Source organism: Neolamprologus brichardi, chromosome 11 (assembly GCF_056152115.1).
Source record: "Neolamprologus brichardi isolate AB-2024 chromosome 11, ASM5615211v1, whole genome shotgun sequence".
Lineage (NCBI taxonomy): Eukaryota > Metazoa > Chordata > Actinopteri > Cichliformes > Cichlidae > Neolamprologus > Neolamprologus brichardi.
Window position 1 is genome coordinate 6,820,135 of NC_142114.1, and position 12,481 is coordinate 6,832,615.

General features: G+C 40.7%; 1 protein-coding gene across 3 annotated transcripts in view; it reads right to left on the reverse strand.

Moving 5' to 3' along the window:
* Nucleotides 1-12,481, reverse strand: part of rbms3 (RNA binding motif, single stranded interacting protein) — a 129,939-nt gene that overhangs the window by 93,942 nt on the left and 23,516 nt on the right. The window lies entirely within an intron of this gene.

Sequence of the window (12,481 nt, forward strand, 5' to 3'; positions counted from 1 at the left end):
CAGCAAACATTAAAAGCAGCACAAATTGCTTTCTGGTTGTTTAACCTTAGTTACAATGCAAGCAAATGTAGACCAGAAAAATGAAAGATATTCAAAACATCTCTTGTAATGCAAAGGTATCAAGCCACTGTCAGGCAAGAAAGTCTTAAAGCAAACACTGCTATGATTTGTATTAATAAATTTATGCCATGGGTGAACCGAGCAGGCTGTACAGCATTTAAATCAAGCAAGGCCCTTTTATCACCTTTAACTTACTCAAACATTTCCTATTGGCCTCCACTGTCCAATTATACAGCTCAATACTGACTAAATGGCTTAATAAGATGACCATTTCTGGCAGGGAGAAGAGCAGTGCAAGGATTAATGAGTGCCTGGCACTGAAGGCACACCCACCCCTGCCTGCCCGCTGCCTTAGGCAAACTATTAGGTTAAGTTTGGAGGAAGCAAACGAGCTTGATGGCCCATATGACAGCAGCATTCAAAACACTCCGTCTGCTGCCTTGGAGGAAAACAGCTACACCGCAAAGATGTGTAGTCCCAGTGTTGGTTCCACTGTTGGAAAGTGGATAGAACGAGTTCAAGAAGCTGCTGCAGCTTGAGATGATCACAGCGCAGCAGCACTGTGTGCCGTAATGATGAGAAAATGAGAGACAGGGAGAGAAAGGATAGAGACAGGTAAGGAAAGGAAGCGCGTACATACTTAAGGTGAATCCTGTATTTGGAGTTGTGTGTGGCTATGTATGCACAATTGCAAGGAAGCTTGTGTGAGCTTGTGTGTGCGTGCACGAGTGTGAGCCGGTGTTTGTGATAATGACAGGCTGTCACCACAGAGCAATGTGGAGCCTGAGCCAGCTCTGATATTAATTCATTACCTGTATTTTCTCTCAGCTGGTGCACAAATCCTAACACACACTTGGACGCATGCTAGCGGCTCAGACAGACAGCGCTAACAGGATTCAACACATGTATGGAAGACACGCAGGAGTAAAAGGAGAAGGTGCTTATGTCATTTACAGGCCAGCACCTCACACCAGCAGCCAACAACTAGCCTGTACACTTCAGCTCAAACACAAACAAAGTGCAGAGGTGAAAGAGAGGCTATGCTGGGTAATACTTCAGTTTAACAGCTGGGACAAATAATACTCTGTATTACTAGTGTCTCTGAGATTTGCAGTTTGATGTTATTTCCTGAATAACTTCAATTTAGGGCTGTGCCATACATTTTTCACAATACCACCGACACAAATTTTTACATGATAATGTCAAAAAAGATGTCATATCGTGCTGTAGCAATGCCACACATTTACATTTACCAGTGCAATGAATGAAACAATTCCAGGCATGTCAGAGAGAAAGAATCATTTTTGGCTACTAAAACGGAAGCGATTTCAATCACCTCCAAAGCAGCACGCTACTTTGCAAAATATGCAAGAAAATTGTTCCTGGTAACGTGGAAACAACGAGTTTCACCATTTGAGGGAAAAACACATCGAGTACAACAAGGCTATGGAGGCAATGGAGCAGATACTGATATGTGACGCAAAGGTTAAAAAAATAAATAAAAAATGACCCAACCAAGCATTGCAAGCTGAACTCCGTATGACAGGATGGGCAAACAGTGAATGCAAATTACTGACACGGTTAAATGTTGGAAAAGCAGAACTTTATACTTGGGAAGCTGTTTAACCAGCTCTGTAAAGTATTTTTCAGTTTTACTATGTGACAATATTGACCAGGTTCCTGAAGAGTTTATTGTTCAACTAAAGCAGCTGGGCTACTTTTGCTCTAATATTTGGCTCATGCTATGTCGCCCCTGTTGAATTAGAATGCTGCTGCTACCAGTCCTCATTTCAATAGTATCACACTTTGAATTATGTACTGTGTCATCAATGACTCACAGGAAGAGGATGGAAAATGCTCTTCATTTACTTACTGCTGCTCTCATGCTCCAAACATAAAACATCGTTCATCATTTTTTCTACATCATCAGAGGCATCGTTAGTGCAAATTTTCTTTAAATATTGTGATATACTTTGAGTCCATCTCCCTTTACTAGCCCTTTACTCCTAAAGCAGTATTCACTTCGAAGAATATTGATACTGGCTCAACAACTTTGTATCAGCCACTTCAGACACAAAAAACAGAACTATATAATATACTAAAATGTGCTAAATATAATCAATTCCTTAATTAGTCAATCTAGTTGACAGGACATAATTGCCTTTATATTTTTGAGTCGTAGACAAACGGTTTCACAATTTCAAACTTTTTAAAATTATGACTATGAAATTATGGTCATTTTACATTATTTTGACAAACAAAGCTAAACAACCAATCATTAGAATCAACAATTCACGTGAAGTCTGTCATAAGTGTGCTTTCTCAGGACATTTTTATAAAACTTTATTGTATAATGTGTCACTGTTAGAGGAAAGAAAAGAAGCGCATATCTTTTTTTCCCCATGTGGTGTCTGCAATCACGATATTGGAAACCTCACCGCCTCAAAGCCTGAACTGTGCCGCGGACTGACTCGATATAAGCCTTTCAACAATGGGTTTTGTTTACCAACCTCCTCGGAAAGATAACACAGACACATGGTTGATGGGAGTGTCAGACACATAAAAGACACCGGGCTGAAATCTTATGGAGAAATATCACAGGGGTAAAAGCTATACACGCTTAAGATAACACACTGCACACCACTGCATGGTAAACACAATATAAGCTCATGAAGCAAAACCAGACTGTTAGACTATTAACAAACATGCACACAGTTAGCCTTATCTTTGTACATTCATTTCATTACACTGATCTGGAGCAGAAAGAGTCTTTCTTCACTCCAGTACGCAGATGTCCAGGTATGCACAAATGTACAAAACCTCTCCCCTTCCCCTCGTGTTGCTGACACAACACACACACAAACCTGATCAAAGGCCTTGCCCAGGGAACCTCTTTCAGCCAATTTGTGCAGCTGTCAGGGTTGGGCTGATAGTGAGCTGTGTATGTAATGTGTCAGAGACTGTGATAGGGAAATCCTTTGAAACATTAAAATCGTTCCGTCTCCCTCTCTCTAGCATTCACACTTCCACCTCTCCTCTCTCCCTCTTTCACTGTCAAACTCAACTCCACCATCGCTCCGTCTCTTGCTCTTATCATCTCCATCCTTCCACTTTCCCATATGCTTGCTCTATATTTCTTCCTCTGTGCTTCCCTCCCTCCGTGCTTTCATCCAGTTTCTCTCTTTTAAGGATTAGTCTGCAGTTGCTGTGTGTGGACTGAAGGCTGCCTCTCAGCTGGTATTGTTGACACACTTAGTACAGTGGAGCAGTTCTCACACTGGGAAAAAGGCTCAGAGGCAGCGACACAAACTGTCACACAAGGCAAACACAGTCACTGGGATTATTGCAGATTTCATGCACAACTGAGTCCTGAAACACAAACGTGCCGCGAAATATTACTTTGGTGTGACGCACATGCATGCTGCTGACTGATGCTGGTGTACATTTCAGAGCAAAAGCAGAGGAATTACTATGAAGTAGTTTTTTCAAGGCACTGACCGTCCATCGGAAGTCCAAAACTTATGAGGCAATAAGTTTTGGACTTAATTATATTTTCACAAGTTTTACCTGAAAGTAATAAAATGACAGATTTCTGCAATTTAAGTCCCAAAGAGTCACGGTGACAGATCTCTTTAATTTACTATAGCCAGGGGTGCACATAAGTGGTCCGCGGGTGCGCATTCGCTGTCAAAATAAAAGACGCGCACCAGATAAGTTGCAACGCGCGTTTGCGTACATATAAAAAGGCACCGTTTTTGTCCGCTAGAGTGGGATTTCCACGGTATATTCTGCACCACATCTCTGTGCGTTCATTATTTGTTTGAAGCCAGCTCACCTCCTGCAACCACTTTTCCGAGAATACGCGCTTCTTTTGCGGTTCAGACTCCTGACATTTCTTTGGAGGTGGAGAAACACCAAAATAATTGCTTAAAGGAGCTTCTTTGACATTTTTAAGAGTTCTAAACAAATGTCTGTCCTCCTCCAGAAAATCGAATGTACGCAAACACTCATTGCAACTTCTTATCCGGTGCGCGTCTTTTATTTTGACAGCAAATGCGCACCTGCGGACCACTTATGTGCACCCCTGACTATAGCGCCATTTCTTTATCATGTAGGAAAATGGACATCAAAGTGGGCTGTATATGGCCCACAATGGAAAATGAGTCTGACATGCCATGTGCAGGAGATCCAAGCTCTGTCACGTACCAGCTGAGATCGACCCCACTTTCAGCTCCATTCCTTTCTACTGCAGACTTCAAGAATGAAGTTCTGTATCATTTACATTTCTAATGCACTTTAGAGTCACATTGCTCCATATTTGCATGGTTTTATTGAACGCATTTGCTTGCTTTGTGAAGATGCAGGAGTATGATTACCCTTTGTGTGCCTGTCTGACAGTAGATGTGCTAGCATTGATCTTCATTTATGCTCATCATGACAATGATATTTCACACTAGTCCTTGCATGTAGCAAATAAAAAGAGAAAAAGCAAATGAGAACAACTATAACAATAATCTGTTGCATTTCTTTTTAAAGTGTGATGAAAGGATGCCTCAATCAACCGCATCAAGGTTGAATTTTACTCAAAAAGGAAAAAAAGATCCAGTAATATTTACTTGCTCCAGCTACTGAACTCTGGTCATGGCAGTAATTCCTGCAAAATAACTTATTTCATTGTACTCTGTAGACTTTTCCCATCCACCCACCCAAATCTGCCAATCTCCACTTCCCCGCTACTGTTTTGCTTGAGGAATAATTTAAACAGAATACATTAAACTCAACAGTTCTTTAACTTCTAAACAATGAATAGCTACTGAAAAGTCTTGTATGTGCAGATGTGTCTTTGTGATGATCAAACTTATCTCCAAACTTATCTGCAACAACATTAGGAGAAGGGGGAAAAAAACAAACTAAGTATAGATGTGGGTGAAGGTATTGCACAACATCGCATAGGGGTGAACTTTGGATGACATGAGGGAAGAAAGAAAAAAATAAAACTATAGAAGAGGAAAGGCTGATAAAGAGCGTTAAGTAAGAAAGGATACGGGTAAAGCTAAAGATACATGGGACAAAGGAAAGAGGCGGACATGGGAGAGAGAGAGAGGGTTGTTCTGACCTCTTCTGATGCTTCCTGAAACAGAGGAAAGAATGCGAGCTATTTTTGGGTCCAGTTCTAAGATTCTCTTACTCACTGTGCCTCTAAACACAGCAGCGGAAGGGTTTAAGGAAGCGCTTATGAATACAGTACATCCGAATGGAAACATGGCACCCAATATACTGTCCTTGTTTTGATATTACACAAGCAGCTAAATTAAGCCTCGGCCAGTGCTTCTGTCAGAATGCCTGAAAAGACAACAAATCATCTTTTCAGGAATTCATAAATGTAACTTGATTGTCAAACTATTGTATCCAGGCTTTGTTTCCTCGGAAGATGTCGCTTCAGGGTGCAGCTGAATATTAAAGCTCTACACAGAGTGCTTTACATTGTTTTTAATGAAGGAAAAGAAAAATAGCACATTTACTGTAAGTTAGGGGAAGCGGAGAAGACTGCAGAGAGTTCAGCTAATGCTGTGCACAGGTATAAATAGTCTTCTTGGAGACAAGCCTAATGATATCCAATACAGAATACTTGCTTGTTTCCAAGTGTCAAGCTCAGGAATGTGTAGGCAAGCGGTGTAGCCCAGCCTGTAATTAGTCTGGAGAGTAAATGATACTCCTGGGTAAATCACACCGTAGGGTTATTTAATAAAACTATCTCCATTAGCAGCTGAGTTCCTAGAAAAAGAAGATCTGCAGTCCTTTGTCCCTACGTGAGGTGCAACCTTGATTCAACATATGGTCTACATGCTTTATTAAGAAGAAAATATGCAGATAAATAGTCAAAGTGATAACTGGGGTCAAGATCAACACAGTACAAACAAGAAGCAATCCAAGAGCACAAACCAGCTCACCCTCTGGGCACTATTTACTTTTAAGGGAATAGTATTATACTATCTTATCATATTTCTACTAAATGTACTTTAGGAAGTGCATAGTACAGTTAAAAAAAAAAAAAAAACCAAGTGCAGGCTTTTGTTATTTGCCCTTTTGAAACCCATTTTAATCTACTCCAGGGCTCGCAAAATCGCTAGCCCGACGTCCCGGGGCTAGCGATTTTTCCAGTCGGGCTAGCAAAATCTATCTCAGCCCTGCCCGTCGGGCTATCATAGGAAATTATATGTCAGTGCTTTTGCATTCTTTCGGAAATGTAGCTGAGTATTATGTCATTGTCATTGATGAGCCACTGTCAATATGTGACATATTGAAATCGCGTTTGAATTTGCGCTTGTTTATTGCTTTCACTTTTGCTATTTTTTATTTAAATTTATTTTGGGCTACCAAAAACTGAACAGTGCCGGCCCGAAGGGCTACCGGGGATTTTGAAATTTTGCGAGCCTTGTACTCCATAAATTTTTATTATTGGGGCTACAGGACATGTGTAGCATTTATTTTATTGTTTAGTAAAATTATTCCCAATGTTTTATCATAAATATCAAATACAAAAAGATTTTGATCACAAGTCTATTATATTGAAAATAAACCCATTCAAGAACAATGTAAATGTAACGTAATTAAACTGTTGACGTTGTATGACAAAGCCATACTAAAATACTAAAATAGTATGCCACACCAAAATGATCTTGTCAGTCTGTAAACCTATTGTCATTTTAAACAGCTCTATATAGCATTGTCATCACGTGGACCTTCAGATCATGGTTCAGAGGTCCAGGCTGTGGCACCCATACACATACAGTATTGTGCCAATGTGTCATATCAGACCAAGCATTATATTTTATAATTGTAATACTAAACCTAACCATACCTTTGAGCTACCATAGCATGGTTATTGTAATTGAAGGCTTCCTTAGTTCAAAGGCATGCTCAGGTTTTACCAGGGTGTCTGCAAGTTTCATCAGACTACATCTAAGTGTGAGGTCAGTCACACCGACAAGTTTCACTTTAATTAAAACAGAACGTGAGCCAATCAAAACAGTCTGACCTATTTAACTTGCTGCCAAAGCAAAAGTGCAACAGGAAACTGCAGCAAGGTGTTTAATATATAGACTCTTTACTTAATATATAGATGCAGGATATTCGAATTGAAAATTGCTCATATTTTCATCAAAATGTTTTCGTTGTCTAAATGATAAAAATCTCAATACTTTGTTCATCTATCATTATATTTAATCTGCTGCCACTTAGTCTTTCTAGAATCTTTTTTTTAGCTTTTCCCTTTCTCCAGTCTCCTCAGCCACCACCTTCCCATATGAATCCTTCTCTACTTCTCTCAGCCTCCTTAGAAGATCAAGGTCGTCAAGGTTGCTTCCCAGTGGAACGACTTGTTCCAGCCTTTTACCTCTCCCTCTCTCGTTAACATCAGCAACAGCAGCATCAACAACACTTGGGCTGTCATAAACATGTTGCACAAACATCCCAGGAGGCATGCAGTTTGGACTTTGTGCTCACAGGCCTGGTGGGAGATAAAGAGATGATGGAGAGAGGCTGTGGTAGGTTGCTGAACTCTCAGCAAATTTCTGCGGCTGTGTTTTTGAGAAGGTCATGGGGAGGGTAGTGGGTGGGTGGGTCGAGGAGGGGTGGTTCAGGCTGTGCATATACAGGCAAGCTGTGATTGATTCAAAGTTGTATTAGGCTGCCCACCTATTGTTCTGGAGACCAAGGCTGAGTCACCGTTGGTGTGTGGGGTTATGGGAAATGTTGAAAAACACAAACATGGGGCACTTCATCTAAATGCATTTGCATCTCAAGTCAGACAGCAATTCACTTGGAAAAAGGTAACCTAAACACAGTAATGCACCATTACATTACAGCAAAGAAATTAGAGTGTTTTCTATTAAACAGCCATCATCCCTCACAGCTCACAGTTACCAGCTGTTAATACGCCCAATTGGTGGTAAAGCAAAACACAGCATGTGAATATCAGTGTGGACGATGGACTTTTTTGACCTGCATCTAGAGCAGGGCGATATGACCAAAAATATTTATCACGATATATATTAGAAAAATTTGTGATACCGATATAACTGACGATATAATTGACACTAAACAAAATACTTTACAACTCCACAACTTTATTAGTGCAAAAAACAAAAACCCATCAATGTATTTTCACTTAAACAAGCAGCTTTTTTTTATGTGCATTAAAGTTACATAAAAATGTAACAGTGTAAATTCCTTGCTGACAGTTTAACCAAAAGGCATTTCCAGTGGAAATTGACCAAAATATCCTCAGCATAACCATGTATAATATCCACAAAACTTAAAAAGAGGTTATACACACACCGTGTAATATATTGTGTATAACACAATACGGTAATATTATGTTGAAGCACAGTACGTATCACTCCGCGAGGCTCCTGCCTACGGTAGCCGTAATGCTCCGACAATCCATCAAGCGGTGCGGCTTCGTAGCTTAGCAAAGTTGTACTAAAACATTTGACAGATTTTCGAGCACCGTGTACCACATAAAATCATTTCGAGGTCAGTAAACACAACCAGAATTCATGCATAAGGCACACGGGATTATAAGGGGCACTGTCGACTTTCAGAAAAAGCGAAGGATTGATTTTAAGTGTGCCGTATTTTCCAAAAAACACGGTAATAACGACGGTCCGCTAGCATGCTCTATCAAAATTGTGCTGTGGTGTGTATCTGACGGACGAAAGCTAAACCAATTCCACACCACTGAAGTTGCAGCATTTTTACAAACCATTCTCCGTCGCCGCCATGCTTTTTCTGCCATGTGCGGAAACAAAGGCACTGCGCACGCACGTTTAACCCAGATTCTATTGCGATATTTCATTTTCTTATCATTGCCCAACATTATACCGGTATTACCGTGAACGGTGTGATATGGCCCAGTTCTACCTGCATCTGATGTTTTTGGGTTTTGTTTTTTGTTTCTTTGGCTGTAATCGGTGTCTTAACATTTTTAGCTGCCCATCTTAACCCTATATTTATCAAGCTGTAGCCATAGCAACAAACCTGCTGTCATAACCACACCTTATGTACACAGGCACCTGAATTGTATATCAACAAGAATGTACTTGCACTGTAAATATGCTGGAAAGACATGCAATATTGGCAGTTGTTTAAATAATGGAGTTATGTAACAGCGTATGCCTCAAAGAACAGAGGTTGGAACATTTTCCCAACCTGTGTGATCTTCTGCTGTATGTAACAGAAAATGGGTGCATACTGCTCTGACTGCTTAAAATGAAGGTAGTTTATGAATTCTGTGTCAGAACATCCAAAAAATATATCTGGCCAAGCAGGTGCTTCCAAAAATGAAATTTGTTGGTTGGTGGTTAATGGCTAGCATATAGTATGCTCAGATTTGGCAACACTATCTGGGCGATCGTGGCTCTAGAGTTGGGAGTTCGCCTTGTAATCGGAAGGTTGCCAGTTCGAGCCCCGGCTTGGACAGTCTCGGTCGTTGTGTCCTTGGGCAAGACACTTCACCCGTTGCCTACTGGTGGTGGTCAGAGGGCCCGGTGGCGCCAGTGTCCGGCAGCCTTGCCTCTGTCAGTGCGCCCCAGGGTGGCTGTGGTTACAATGTAGCTTGCCATCACTAGTGTGTGAATGTGTGTGTGAATGGGTGGATGACTGGATATGTAAAGCACTTTGGGGTCCTTAGGGACTAGTAAAGTGCTATATAAATACAGGCCATTCGTTTTCATTTTAAGACAGGCTCCACCAGTGCAGGTACTGTATTTCCCACCAAATACATCCTGTAGGTGCGGTGCACACACTGGCTCAGATTCAAGTCCTTGATCAAGCCATATCCTTGCATATGTGCTATCTCTGCTGCCTGCCACAATCACAGCAACTTTCAAATCCAACTACAAAAAAGGTTGACCTTGTATGCTTTTTTTTTTTTTTTTTTTTTTTGTATTAAAGAAAACCCTTCCTGAGTGACACCCAACAAAAACATTCCACTACATTATACTTCAAAACCCACCCAGATGATTTTATCTCCACCTCTCCGAGTATATTTCCCCTCCAAAAAAAACAAATCTCATTCTACATTCTTCTTTCTAAATTGCATGACCTCTAGCATACAAGTTACAAAAAGAGGAAAAAACCATGCATATTGAAGAGGCGCATTGCACAAAGCTCTTTTATTATGTATATTTATGCAAATTCAACGTTAGTTTATTCAAGAAAGTCTCTCTCGCTCCTCCTCTCATTGCCCTCTGGTCAATGTGTTTCAATCCGGCAGTATGTATGAAAAGCGGTGGCAGACAGGGTTGGTGAATCATGAATGGTTTAAAACAGACTTCTACAGAAAGAAAAAGTGCAGAAGTTTCATTGATCTTCAATGACCCCCCTTGAAGTTTAAAATTAAGTAATATAAAATATTGCAGAGTTCCATCTGTAGTAGTACCTCTTTTTTGTCACCGCTAATAAACTCTGGATGTCTCCTGATAAGGTGAACTGTGTATTCCATCTGCAGCTTATCATCCTGCAGTGATTCTATCCGTCTTTATCTTATCGCCTACTTCTTGCATATTAATAACCTCATCCTGCCCCCCACCCCCGTCCCTCACCTCTTTACTGTTCTTGTCAAACATTTTCCTTCAATATATCATCTCAGTCAGCCATCTCAAACAAAAAAAAAAAATCTTTCCCTTTCAACTTTCTCTCCATTCCTCAGTTTCCAACACCCTCTGCCCTGTCCTGTTTTCCTCATCCATCATCTCGTTCCCTTCAGTCTCATCTTTCTTCCTCATACCCACACTCTTCCTATCTGCTGCCCCCTCCCCTCCAGCACCATGCAGGAGATTAAAATATGAGGAAACAATCAAGCTCTGGCTCATTAGCATATGAACGGGAGGCCGACAGGCAACTGCAGACACGACGACGGAGCCCTGGAAATCCACCGCAGAGCTTTTTTTTTTTTTTTTTTTTTTTTTTTTTTAATCCCAGGAATGACTTTTTACCGTATTTTGTTGAATGAGACAGAACAATCCTCTGCCAGTCTTTTCAGGCAGTCAAATTACCATCAGAATAAGAGGGCATAAGAATGCTTATATAGCGTCAGGTCAAAGAATGGAGACTATAGAATAAGTGTGCAGACAGAATAATGTCTCTCCACAGCAACAATGAGAAGCTGAAAAGATAGGATTTGGTGCAGTCCTGTATGTGTATCTGCATGCGTCTGAGTGTACAGACTGGTGTGTGTTGGGTTCATCATCTTACAACAATAAGAAATACTGCGATAAGAATTATCGTTCAGTAATTCTCCAGCATACAAGCGTGTCTAGGCTTGGGTGTTGGGGGTGGTCTACTCTCATTAGTGAATCAATTAAAATGCCAAATGCAGCAACATCAGAGGTGGGGACATACAGTACATGGAAAAATGCAAGGCAACAGAATAGTAACTTTTTTAAAAGGTTTGTGCGCATATTCAAAATTGCAAAGATGGATTTTATAACAAAAAGGTTTAGATTCACTAGCCCAAATTGCTTAAATTAAGTTAAAACAGACATTCCGATTTACTACCACAACACATGGATACATGACATTTTTCCAGGTACTGCCATAATGCAAAAAAACAAAAAGCCTAAATACATCTGACAATTCTATGTAATACACCGTGTACATTAATTCCATAGTCTGAATTCTTTAACAGGGTTGTCTTTTCTCAAATGAGGAGCGTTGAGGTGTGCACTTACAGTAACGGTCGCCACTGTAAGTAGAACACACTTTTAAAGGCCACACAGTAATTTTTTCTACAGTGATGATGCCAACTTAATATGCATGAAGACCAAACTATTTTATCAGTGCCTGATTAAGAATAATAAGCAACTGTTTTCTAGCTGGCTACGATTAAAGTCACCATTGGTGCTGACAAATCTCACTCTGTCATTGTCCGCACTGGTCATCTGTCATTTTCTGTAATACTAACATTTTCTGTTTCGAGGAGGATAGGGTGCAGGTCTCCATGTTCCTGCTCTTCGGCCTGCACACCTGTCCCCTATTATTCTGTCACCTGCTCCAACACAGAGCCTCTGCCAGATTGTTGTCCTACCGAGCGGTAATCAGGCTTCTCTATGGCTCTAAGCAAAACCTCAGTATCTCCCATGCTAACCCCCCTTGTGTTTCTCCTCCAGTGATTCCTGTTGCTGAATAGTAGTTACAAATCCAATTTCACTCACCTGTTTCTATTGACCTGGCCTGCCTTCTCTGGTAAAACTTTGTCAAATAGACCCTGTGCACGAGAAAATGCTAACTTCCTGGTTTGAGACTGGATGTAGGGTTGTACATTTCTGGTAGCTTTATTTTGCGGTCAATCACTACTGCGAAGATATACTCCAAAATCATGTCCAAAACTTGAAAACTGAAAGATCGCGTTAAGTAA